Raw genomic sequence first — 12,256 nt, 5'->3', positions numbered from 1 at the left:
TCTCAGCTCCTTGTAAAATCCACTTGACACCCAAGTGTATCTTTCAAATTTGCAGCACAAGAAATCTGGAAAAAGCCAAATCCCAAAAATAGAGACACATTTTAAACATTGCTTGTATAATCTTAGAGAGTTGTTAGAATAAAATACTGCATTACTACTATGCATTTCATTGCCAAGTCTTGAACCCAGCAACATATCACTATGCAAAATCAACTGTTTCTTGAAACATGGGAAGACTGAAACTTAAATGGCTATCATTTAGTGAATTCAATTCTCACCATAGCTGTCAACCTCTTAGCACAAAACACATGTCAAAGCTGCTAATGGGGGAATACAGCCCCCAAACATAGGTTCATAGGTTCATACTAGGCTATCTGCCCTAGGGCATTTATAAGCCTAGCCAGAGTGTGTTTGGCTTTCGCCACCCATTTTAAATTAATTTTGCTATGCCTTTTTTTGAGGTTAGTATACTGTGCCTCTGTAACAGTGACACAGAAGTGATAGCCGGGGTAAACCTATGATCTCCCATCCACTCATCAAGATTCCTCTTGAAGAGAGTCAATGTGGGACTCTGCCTAACTTGGACTGGGATTTTATTCCAGAGTGAAGGGAGCCTCTGGGTTATGAATCTGTCCCTCCAGCATGTCCTATTTATTTCAGTGCTGAGGTTCAACATATTCAGTGAATGCAGTTCTCACCATAGCTTTCAACCTCTTAGCACAAACCACCTGGACAAAGCCAATAATGGGGGAATACAGCCCCAAAAATAGGGACACATTTCAAATATTGATCTTATAAACTTAGAAAATTGCTAGAATAAAAGGTTGTGCGTTGCTATGTACTTTCTGAAGAATATGAAGTCTGAAATTCGAATGCCTGTCATTATTTAGTGAATTAAACCCAGAAAACCACAGATTTTATGAGGAACAGAACAAAAATATGAGGCAAAAATGTGAGCAGGTTTCACAAGTGATGGTAGGTAGAGAATTCAGGCTCTTGGTACCTGCACCCAAGGTACAGGGTTTGAGTCTGAGTTATTTTCTAACCACTACTGTTGCCTGAATCTCTCTAGCCACCAGGTATATTTATCTGGGGCATTTTCTCACACACACACACACACACACACACACACACACACACACACACACACACACACACACACCCTAACATTGGATCACAGATAAAGGGTGTGACACTAAAAAAATGTATCTGGAACACATATTTTTCCTACAAGGAAGTTATGAAGAGACACATGAAGGACAACTCAAGAGTAGCTAATAACTGTCTATAAATTTTTAAAAATAATTCAGTATCAAGTGTTAATGTTTATTTTACTGTACTGCACTATTGTTCTTGGCAGATGGACCAATAACAGAGTAATTTAAAAACATGAATGCTTGCATCAGTAACTGTTGATAAATCCCAACACACCAAAAAAAATAAGAAAACATATTTTTGCTACACTAATCTAAACACTTTTGTAAGGGGATCATTCTAAAATTGCTATAACATCCAAACCATAAATGTTCTAACTTTTGTCATTATTTATTAATTAATTTAGTATCTGTGAACTGGGCAAGTCATCAGGTTCTGAGAACCTTTTCAGCCACAGACCAGGTCCAAAGGCACGATACGAATAAATATGAAGAAACAACAATTTAGGATGCCCTCAGTCATCTGCCTTTGAAATCCAGGTATTTACATTCATTACAATAACTCTGTTTACCTTTTATAGAGTCAAAGGGATACTGGACCGTCTCCCAGCAGCTAGTAGGTGCAAGGCTTCAATGCTCATTCTGGAGTCTGGACAGAGTATAAATCTATTTCACAATGCAAATGGTCACATATTCACACACTGCACACACATCTGAACAATTTGGAATACTGTCTATTAACTACTACATGTATTTGGCAATAAACTGGAGCACACAGATAAGACCCATGCATGCAGACTCCACACAAATGCAATCCAGCACAGAATCAAATTAGAGAACTTGTTAGGAAGCAATGTTACTCACTGCTTCACTATGCCACTCCAGGTATTTACAGAGACAGCAAATTCATAATAAATTATACACTCAGTTATCTGCTTCTCATACACAGGTATTTACACACAAAGGAAGGATTATGTAAACATTTCCAGATGGCAAGTGTTTTTAAAAGCAATTCTGCTTTTCATTTTTTTTAATACTGCACTTTTTAAGGAATTGTAAATGTTACAACACACAAACAGTCCCATGTCTTTTGTGTTATTTGTACTAATAGTTTCAAGCTATCCAGCATACTGAAATATTTGCTATTTCTTTCAGTAAGCAATTCTGTTTTTAAAAAGAGAAAGTTAGAATTCCTGTATATGTGATATCAGAATAATATTTATAGAACAGCCTTACTCCATAGAACAAGATCTCTAAAGGCAAAAACCTCTGTTTATTTTTGCACACTCCAGAGTCATTTAGTAATCATAAAAAGCAGCAATGCTTTTAAACAGCCCGCCTTCACTCCCTCTGTAGTGAACACCTCTTATAAGGGCTAAACTCTTTAAGCACTTCTGTTTGCCCCCCACACCCCCCATTTGCTTTCTAATATTCATAGGTTCATAGGTTCATACTAGGCTATCTGCCCTAGGGCAGTTATAAGCCTAGCCAGAATGTGTTTGGCTTTCGCCACCCATTTTAAATTAATTTTGCCATGCCCTTTTTTTGAGGTCAGTATACTGTGCCTCTGTCTAACAGTGACACAGAAGTCATACCCGGGGTAAACCTACGATCTCCCATCCACTCATCAAGATTCCTCTTGAAGAGAGTCAATGAGGGACTCTGCCTAACCTGGACTGGGATTTTATTCCAGAGTGAAGGGAGCCACTGGGTTATGAATCTGTCCCTCCAGCATGTCCTATTTATTTCAGTGCTGAGGTTCAAGTCTCTCGAGCGTGTAGCTCGATAGGATTTGGATTTTCTGAGGTGCAGCATGTCCATTAATTCCGGGTTGGACATGGCTTTATACGTCAGGCACAGATTGCCTCTGAACAGGCGGTATGCCACTGAGTAGAGCTGGAGTTTCTTTAACCGGGCAGCATATGGCATCTGTTTGAGCCCTTTGACACTCTTGGTGAGGTACTTTTGGGGTCTTTCCAGTTGCTGCAGGTGTCTGCTAAGGTACATCCCAAAAGGGGCATTGTACTCAATTATGGGCCTGATGAGGGATGAGTAAAGAGGCACGATGACCTCCCCTGATCTAGATGTGAATCCCTTCATGATTAGGTGGGCTATATAAAATGTTTTTCTAACCACTTTGGCCACGTGGTTGTCAAATGAGAGATTGCTATCAACTTGGGTCCCCAGGTCCCTAATTACTTCTTCTGTACTTAATGGATTACCACCTATGTGGTAATTTGTGGGCACTTTGTTTTTGCCAAAGGGGATGACTATACACTTTTTGGCATTTAGCTTGAGGCCATGGCTCTGGCACCAGTTGTCTGTTTCTGTGAGGCCCTTTTGGAGGATGCTTGTGTCGGCTGGAGAGTCGATTATGGCGCCTCAGCCACAGTCCTTCCGTGTTGGCCTGTACCTCCGAGAAATATATACTGAACAAGAGAGGTCCCAGGACTGAGCCTTGTGGGACGCCACTTGTAACTGGTTTGGAGTCTGACATGGCTCCAGCAATTCTAACCATGTGGGTTCTGTCCTTGAGCCAGTTTGCAACCTATCTAGTGACATAGGGGTTTATATTTAAGCTGGTAAGCTTATCTATAATGCCCGAGTGGGGTATTGTATCGAAGGCTTTTGCGAGGTCCAGGTAGGCTGTGTGGACCACCTTCCCCTCGTCAATGGCCTTGGTGACTGTTTCAAAGAAATCAACCAGATTTAAGAGGCAGGATCTGCCCTTAACAAAGCCGAACTGGGTAGGATCCAGTGTCTGTAGGTCCCCAATATCTTTATTTATGAGGTCCATGATTATCCTTTCCATAGCTTTGCAGACCAAGCTAGTCAGGCTTATGGGGCGATAGTTTCCAGGATCCGTTGTGGCACCACCTTTGTGGAGAGGGACCACAGTTGCTGTACGCCACTCTTTGGGTACATATCCTGTAGTAAGGCTGAGATTGAACAGTAGTTTTATGTTTGGGTTTAGCTCTTCTTGGAGTTCATGTAGGACGCAGCCCGGGACACCGTCTGGTCCCATTGATGCTGTGTTTTTTGCTTTGGAGAGGGCGGCTCTTACCTGAGCACCCGAGATGTCAGGGGGGCAGCACTCTACTGGAATAGATATTTGCCCTTTTGGTGGGGAGGGGGGGGAGAAGTTTGCGCTGAACCTGTCAGCTAGGATGTTGGCAATGACTGTGGGTTTGGTGTATTTTTTGTCATTTTGGACTAATTCTGAGCATATCTGGGAATTACCACCCAGGTTCCTAACATAACTAAAGAAAGCCTTGTGATTATCCTTAGTGTCCTGTGCAATTTTTCTCTTGAAGCTGGCCTTAGACGATTTTATGAGTGCCTGTAGTTTTTTGCTAATACTGATCAGAGATGCCTTCCCTTTTTGGAATTTTGCTCTGTCATTTAGTAGCTTCCTCCTTCTATTGTATAGCTTGTTTATGGCTGGGGTCCACCAGACAGGACGTCTGCCTTTGGAGGATTGGGTCTTGGTTTTATTTGGGATCGCATGATCCATGCATTCCTGAAGGTGTTCATAGAATGCGTTTATAAAGGATTCTGCGGTCTGGGCCATATTTTCCATTTAATATTACATGTGGGAAGTAGCTAGGGATTTTGGAAATGTACACACACACCTGTTGAAAAGTCCCAGGCAGCTCTGAAAGATAGGTCACAGTCGTTGGCAACCAAGTCCATTAATCCAAATGTTCCTGCAATGAAAATGTTCCTGTGAGAGGTTCATAGGTTCATACTAGGCTATCTGCCCTAGGGCATTTATAAGGCTAGTCAGAGTGTGTGTGGCTTTCACCACCCCTTAGGATGAGAATACTACGCCCATTTAGGGTTTAGTTTACTGTGCCTCTGTCTAGTAGTGACACAGAGATGACCCCCGGGGTAAACCTACGATCTCCCATCCACTCAAGACTTCTCTTGAATTTAAATAAGCCTAGACAATTATCCCTTCTGAGACTCAAACCCTGTACCTTGTGTTTGTAAGGCAAACACCTTAACCATTAGGCCACCCTGTGTTTAAAATATCCAGCCTGCAGACGTTGCAGTCCAGTCTCCTTCCAGTCTGTGTGGGTCTAACCGCACAGACACCTGGGCATTTCTGCTGTATGCTGCCTTCTGTCGAATCCGGACTGCTCTTTACTCAGTCTGGATTAGTTCTGGGAATACGTGCGTGCAATTTCCGGGAATGCTCACACACATGTGCGGGGTACGTTCTGGGAGTTATTTTTATTTTCTTTAGTTATTTTTTTTATTTTCTTTAGTTATTGTTACATTTTTCATTTTCAGCTGGGTGGGCTGCAGTCCTACAGTCCAATAGGACGAGCCACCCCTGAGCAATGTCCACTTTGTTTTGAGATACTTACATAAACTTCCTCTCTTTATATTATTATTAAGGCCATTGGTATTACTTGAAACATTTATAAGCAGACAAATTTGAAGACACATTTTAGTGTTATGCATTCTATTATGGACAAAAATATATGTAATTGTAACTATATACAACTCTACACATGGAATATGATATTCCTGGTTCAATGAGCAAGTCATTGAAGCCACCTTCTACCATCCTACAATCGTTAGCCATTATCAGTCTAATGCTTCTGCCTTGGTTTAATGAATAGCACAATATGTATCAAAATATGACAACTCTCCTATTATGTGTAGGACAACTAATCAACCCTTTAGGGTGTCATTAAATTACATATTAATTACCTCAGTCAGACAACTATGAACATAAAATGAAGCATCAGAAAACAGTGACACAAACCATTCAGTTTTCAAATGATAAAAGCTCTAAATCTGTTAAGTAGTAGAGCATTTGTTACTCATTACGCTTATATTCTATTGCAGATTGTAATTGACTTAATTGCACACGTATATCAAACCCTCTATATTTTGTAATTGATTCTAAGACTTTGCAATAGAATATAATAAATATAGTGACCACATAACTTTAACTTAGCTAGTATTTAACACAAATTGCACATGAATAAAGTGAGAATTATATAATTACCAACATTTTTTATATCAACTTTTGCAGAGTACATGATAACATTGTATAAGAATTGTGAAGAGCAAAAGAGGGATGACTGTAATAATTCTGAACCTTATCATATTCTGCCATTCACTTGAGTAAGAGGTGTTTCAAATTGCCCCCATTATATCTCCTTACTATTGTATATCCACACACAAAAAAAAGCATACATCTTCTGTAACTTCTGTGGTTTGAATCTGTAGATTTGCACATAACCATAAAGTTAGCATAAAGTATCACACACACACACACACACACACACATATATATATATATATATATATATATATATATATATATATATACACATACTTCTAAACACAGAGGTGCCATTGTATCCTTTTCTTTTTCCCTTTTACCCATCATAGTGTGAATTTATATACCAAAAGTACAGCATTACTGCATTTTACTTCTATTAAGCAACTTTAGTTTACGCTGGCAGTTCTAGACATTAGAGGCATTACATACAACTATCTGTACCTATTAGGTTAATTAAACATGTTGTTTTCATATTCAAAATGCTTTACTGAATAATCTTGCAAATAAAAACATTTCCAGTACCTTTTCCTGCTCAATTTCAAATGGATTTGCATTTTTGAAGCTTAAAAAAGCTCGTACAGTCCATTGTGAAGCCCAGCTACTGAAATTCAGCATCCTTTCCGTCGCATAATGTCAGACAGTGATGACGAAAATTCAAAGGTCAACAAATCAACAGGAGAGCTGTTGTGTGCAAGAAAACAGCTGTATTGCACTTGAGACTCTAAGTGAAGCTTTTGAACATTCTAGTGGTAAAAAATGTCTTGAGGGTAGTATTAGCAAGATTTTTGCATCTGAGTAAGAAAAAAAGGAACTAAAAATGCACAACCACCGTGCTGGTGATAAAAAAGAAACTATTATATTAATGGCCACTGCCACAGCTAGTCTAACAGTGGTCACTGTATTGATAAATACACTACAAAGGCACTATGGTTTTAAACATATTGAATCAGTTGTAAGCATAAAACATCAATTTCTCTACATTCTGCTCTTAATTTCAGTATGGTATAATAAAGAACAATCTGTCTGTATTTTAAGAACTGCATTTTTACTGTCCCCCCCCCCTTCTATGTAACCCACAGTGTATTTCACCATTAAATAAAAAGCATAAGTTATTACTTTTACCTCCCAACAGTAATTTTCCTAAGTGCATATTGTGCCTCAATGGTATTACATACTTTATTTCTTTATAGGTTTTAAACTACATGAGGCACAATTGATATATACAGAAAGATGTCAGTATAACAGCAACACTTAGTGTCTATATATTCTTCTAATCAAGTAATAAGCAATTATATGCAGATTAAACACCATATATAAATTTCTATTTTTATAATTATCAGAGAGAGAAAAAAAAGGATATATACAAGAAGATTTTTACCTTTACCTTAGGGTCTCTGTTCATCTGTTTTTATAACATTTAGATACATTCTGTCGGATGAATAATATTACATGTGAGAATTAGTAGATTTACTTCCCTTTTAGTTTTTTTATTGGTTTTGTCATTTGTAAATAATTTGCCATTGATAGCTCGTCTTTGAAGATTGGAAGTGAAATAGCTATATCTTCTATTTTGTCCAACAGTTTTTTTTTAACAAAATCTGTTGCTTCTTCGAGGCTGTTGAAAATTTTTTTGACCATAGGAGAGGGTAATCTTTATTCTTGCAGGGAATAAGATCTGAGCTTTTATATCAGCCTTTTTCAATTTTTTTGATGAGAGGGACACATTCTTTTCTTTTTGCTATTGTAGTGGAAGTATAGTCATTATCAAACCTTATATTTTCCCACTGAGTTAAATTGGATTTCCCGACCATGCTGTTTTCAGTACTAGGTCTTTGTCCTGTGTAGATAAAAACTTTACTATTATAGATCTCACTGCAGCTGGATTCTTGCAGATAGATGTATTGAAGATTGTATTGAGACCTGTGAGCCCTCTCAATTCCGAATGAGAAGAACTAAGGAAGGTTTGATATTTTGGCAGCCATTCATTTAAAAACAGGACCATATTACTTCCTTCCATTTTTTTGGGTACCCCATATATTCTAATATTGTTCTTTCTTGATCTGGAATCCAGATCTTCTGCTTTTTCTAGTAAATGGTTGTTTTGTTTTAGAAGGCATTCTGAGTGTCATTTTCCATCTGTCTCCCATCAATGTCATTTACTGTTTCTTCTATGGCTGCTATTTGTTCAGAATGTTTAGTAATAATTTAATTTTTTCAAGTCTATTTGTTTCTTACTTTCCTTTTTCATGTTCTCCATGATTTTGTCTAAGTTATCCATTTTCACAGAGAGGTCCTGTATGCTGGAAATTGTTGTATGAAGTTCTTTTTTCATGGAAGTGTCTTGAGGAGAGGCTCTTGTATGACTCATGGTTATATCCAGTTGTACTAAGCTGTAGAACTTCTGACAGGAAATTTCTTGATAAAAGTCTCTGAAAACTCAAATTTCTTCTTTGTAGATAATCCACATATGAGAAAAAACTTTGAAGTTTTTTTAAGTTAGAACACAAAAATCCTGTCAGAAACAATTTTTACAGGCAGAGCATCAGAAGAGTGCTGCTATCACCTCGGCATCTTAGCCACACCCTCTTATACAAATTCTTAATAGCCTAATTACATTCTAGTACAATCATCCTCAGATAGACCCATTGTTAAATCTGCTGCCTTTGCCTCTGAGTTCTGCTTACACTCAAATAATTATATCTGCACCAACTATAATGGAATGTTTAAAAAACAACCCCTGTGGTGGAATAGCCATTCAAATAAACTATATAACAAGCAAAAAAAAAAAACTTGATACTTACAATAAGTCATTTTCTACATGTCTTAAAGGTTTAGTTTAACAAAGTAGCAAATAATGTAAGGGTGCCATTAGGACGTTTAAAGCTTCAGATGAACTTAAAATAGCCTCCAAAACCAAATGCAACTACAAAATATTTTTAATTATTCCAGGAGTTTAAAACTAATACCATACAATGTTTTGAGCTTGTCAATAACAATATAGTCCACTCAGACCCAAAGAAAATAGCTAATATCCTACCATATAAAGACATTGTCTATTTTACTCCACCTGTAGTTATAAATGTTCCACAGATTCCCCAGTCAAAACTACAATCTGTAATTACTATGGAACAATTTATCTCTGAAGTCTCAAAAGCTAAATTACTATGTCTATAGTATGGAAAACATACCAGGATGCATAATTATTAGCTCCAAATATAACCTCATAGAAACCCCTTCTATAACTCTTTAACCTCTGCCTCATTACAGCTTATATCCCTGAAGCCTGGAAAACAAACATTATAATGTCATTACATAAACATGGTACATTGTACACCCATTAGTCTCACTAGCCTTAGATGATCCATGGACTTATTTCGGATCTCATTAATTTGGACATTGGCAAAATCTTGTACTCAGACTGACAGCAATTCAGTATCCTGTTGATAAAAAAAAAAACTTTGATTCAAAGAAAAAATATACATAGATGGACAGACAGGTAGACAGAGAAATGTTATACATTTCCACTATTGTTGACATCACATATAGTTTGTATAGTACCACTACTATTGTATTCTGATTGCATTTATTAATTCTGCCTTCATATATCACTACGTATTACTCTTGCTAACCTCCTGATACACTCTGTTAGTGTGTAATAGAGAGAATGAAAAATGAAAGGCAAAAAAGACATACAATCAAGGATTTGTTTTCTTAGCTTTGTGTCTGGAAGCTATATCCTTTTTTCAGCAAAAGGCATGCAATTTCAAACTTGTTTTCCTAGCATCATACCAGGCACAATCTTCTGGACCCATCTTCTGACAACTTTTTTATCTGTACATAGAGTTTCTCAACCCAGAAACATCAAAAATCTGGACAAAGACCCATGAAGAGTAGGTACAACTCCCCAAAAATCTGTACGCTGATTAACATTAATTTTGAACACATAATTATGTAACCCCACCCACTCCAATGGAATTGTGGGATATGGACATTCAACCACAAATTGAAGAACAGACAAAATATTAAACACAAAATATAACCAGAGAACAATAGTGTTTTATTTACATTAGTTCCCCAACTCTCAGTTCCATTATTAGATTGAAAAAAAAAGTCTTTACTACTGTGAGCTCTACCACAATAAGTTAGATGGGGATGTACAGAGCACTTTGTGAAGAACTGGCCTTGTAAGTGGATGTGGACCAGGGTTCAGTAGCCTAAGCACAGAACAGAGGTGAAGGAGACAGAAATAGGATACTGTACACCAATAGGAATACATAAAGATTTAAAAGCAGCTTTAAATGCTAAGTAAAATAATAGATGAATGTCACTCATAAAAAAGACAAATTTAAACCTAAATTTTAAATATAAGAGAATGGTGTATGGCAATGTAATCAGACAAAACTGAAAGGTTTGTTTACTAAGCTACATGATGTTTTTGTGCCCCCTATATCTCTCTATGATCCTAATCTAGATGCATCTTACTGCAATCCCCCATTTTTCTACTTCTGTGTGTACTTATCTCAAAGTTCAGAACAAGATCTTTTTGAATGTTTTTCCTTGGATTTGCCTTACCTAATTTGCCACAGAAGATGACATAATCTCTCTAACAGGAGTACCTTGTACCCTATTTTTACAACATTCCATCCCAGTCTCCAAAAGAGGTGCTTGGGCTGTGAGGCTGTAGATGACCCCAATACCCAGAATGTGAGACGTCTATTACCAGTCACACCCCATCCACCCCAATAACATGACAGTGATGCTGCTGAGCAACCATATCAGTCATAGAGACACCCTGTTCAAACACCAGCAGTTGATCTGTTATAATAGTAGAGCCCTAGTAAAATTCTATTCTGTTTTATCATTTAATTATATCATTTTGCCTGACTGCTCTTAGTGAAAAGGGCTTACCCCAACTATTGCACAAATATACCCTTACCAATATATCCAAGCTACTTATAAAAACAGTTTTCTACCTACCAAATGCACATTTTAATGTTACTGGATACTCTGCTACTATGAAAAGGATTTTATTATGTTTCAACCTTAACAGAAAATTACAAGAGCAGAAAACAGCTCAAAACCCATCACATGATAGCTCACACAGATTTTACATAATAAAATATATACCTACACAGCAGCCTAATATGAAAATGATCAGTTACTATTTGCTTTGCTATCGCATTTGGAGCCGGAAAATAAATAAATAAACTCCCCAAACACGGTGTGAGGAAATGCACAAGAAACAATGGAATCCATGCAGACAACTTCACCATCTAACAATAATCCTTCTGAGCAGAATGATGAAAAGGAATACAATGTGTTCTTCAAAATGCCTAAACAATGTATGATGTGCATGGCGCTTTAGCAACACTCTTCATTCAAAATAAATTAAAACTTGAACATTACACATTCTATGGCGATCATGCTAGGGGCACAAGTTCAGAATGACCACTACAATCAAATGGCAAAATGTTTCTACTGCTACTATTAATGTGTTTCTGAAACACAGATAAGGCTCACTGAACAAGAAGTACTGAAACCTGCACTAATAACATTAATGTGCACTGCTGTGAGATGTTTTCATCACTGAATACTGCTTAGATTGTCTGCCAGACTGCCACAAGTAATGCATCAAACATGTATGAGTGACTCAGAGACTAGTGTCTGCTCTGCTAAGTAGACAAGTCAATTTTACAAGGTTGTGATGATTCATTTTTAAATATCACTGTAATTCATTTGAAAGACAATCAAACCAACCAGAGGGTTTGCACAGTAGCTGCTCCCATAATGATCATACATTTTTTTTTATTATATGCATTTTTTTATTATTCTTTTTAACTTACCTTGAGGAAGTTGAGGTTTAGCCACCAGAAAAAAGTAAATTTCCTCTTCTTCCTAATCCTGCGGACAGTGGTTTAGTGGGAGCTGTGTGTGTGTGTGTGTGTGTGTGTGTGTGTGTGTGTGTGTGTGTGTGTGTGTGTGTGTGTGTGTGTGTGTGTTTCTGTCTGTTTGTGTCCTG

This window comes from Protopterus annectens, chromosome 6.part0 (assembly GCF_019279795.1).
Source record: "Protopterus annectens isolate FY-2018-M chromosome 6.part0, PAN1.0, whole genome shotgun sequence".
Classification (NCBI taxonomy): Eukaryota; Metazoa; Chordata; order Ceratodontiformes; family Protopteridae; genus Protopterus; species Protopterus annectens.
This window is presented reverse-complemented; position numbering follows the sequence as displayed.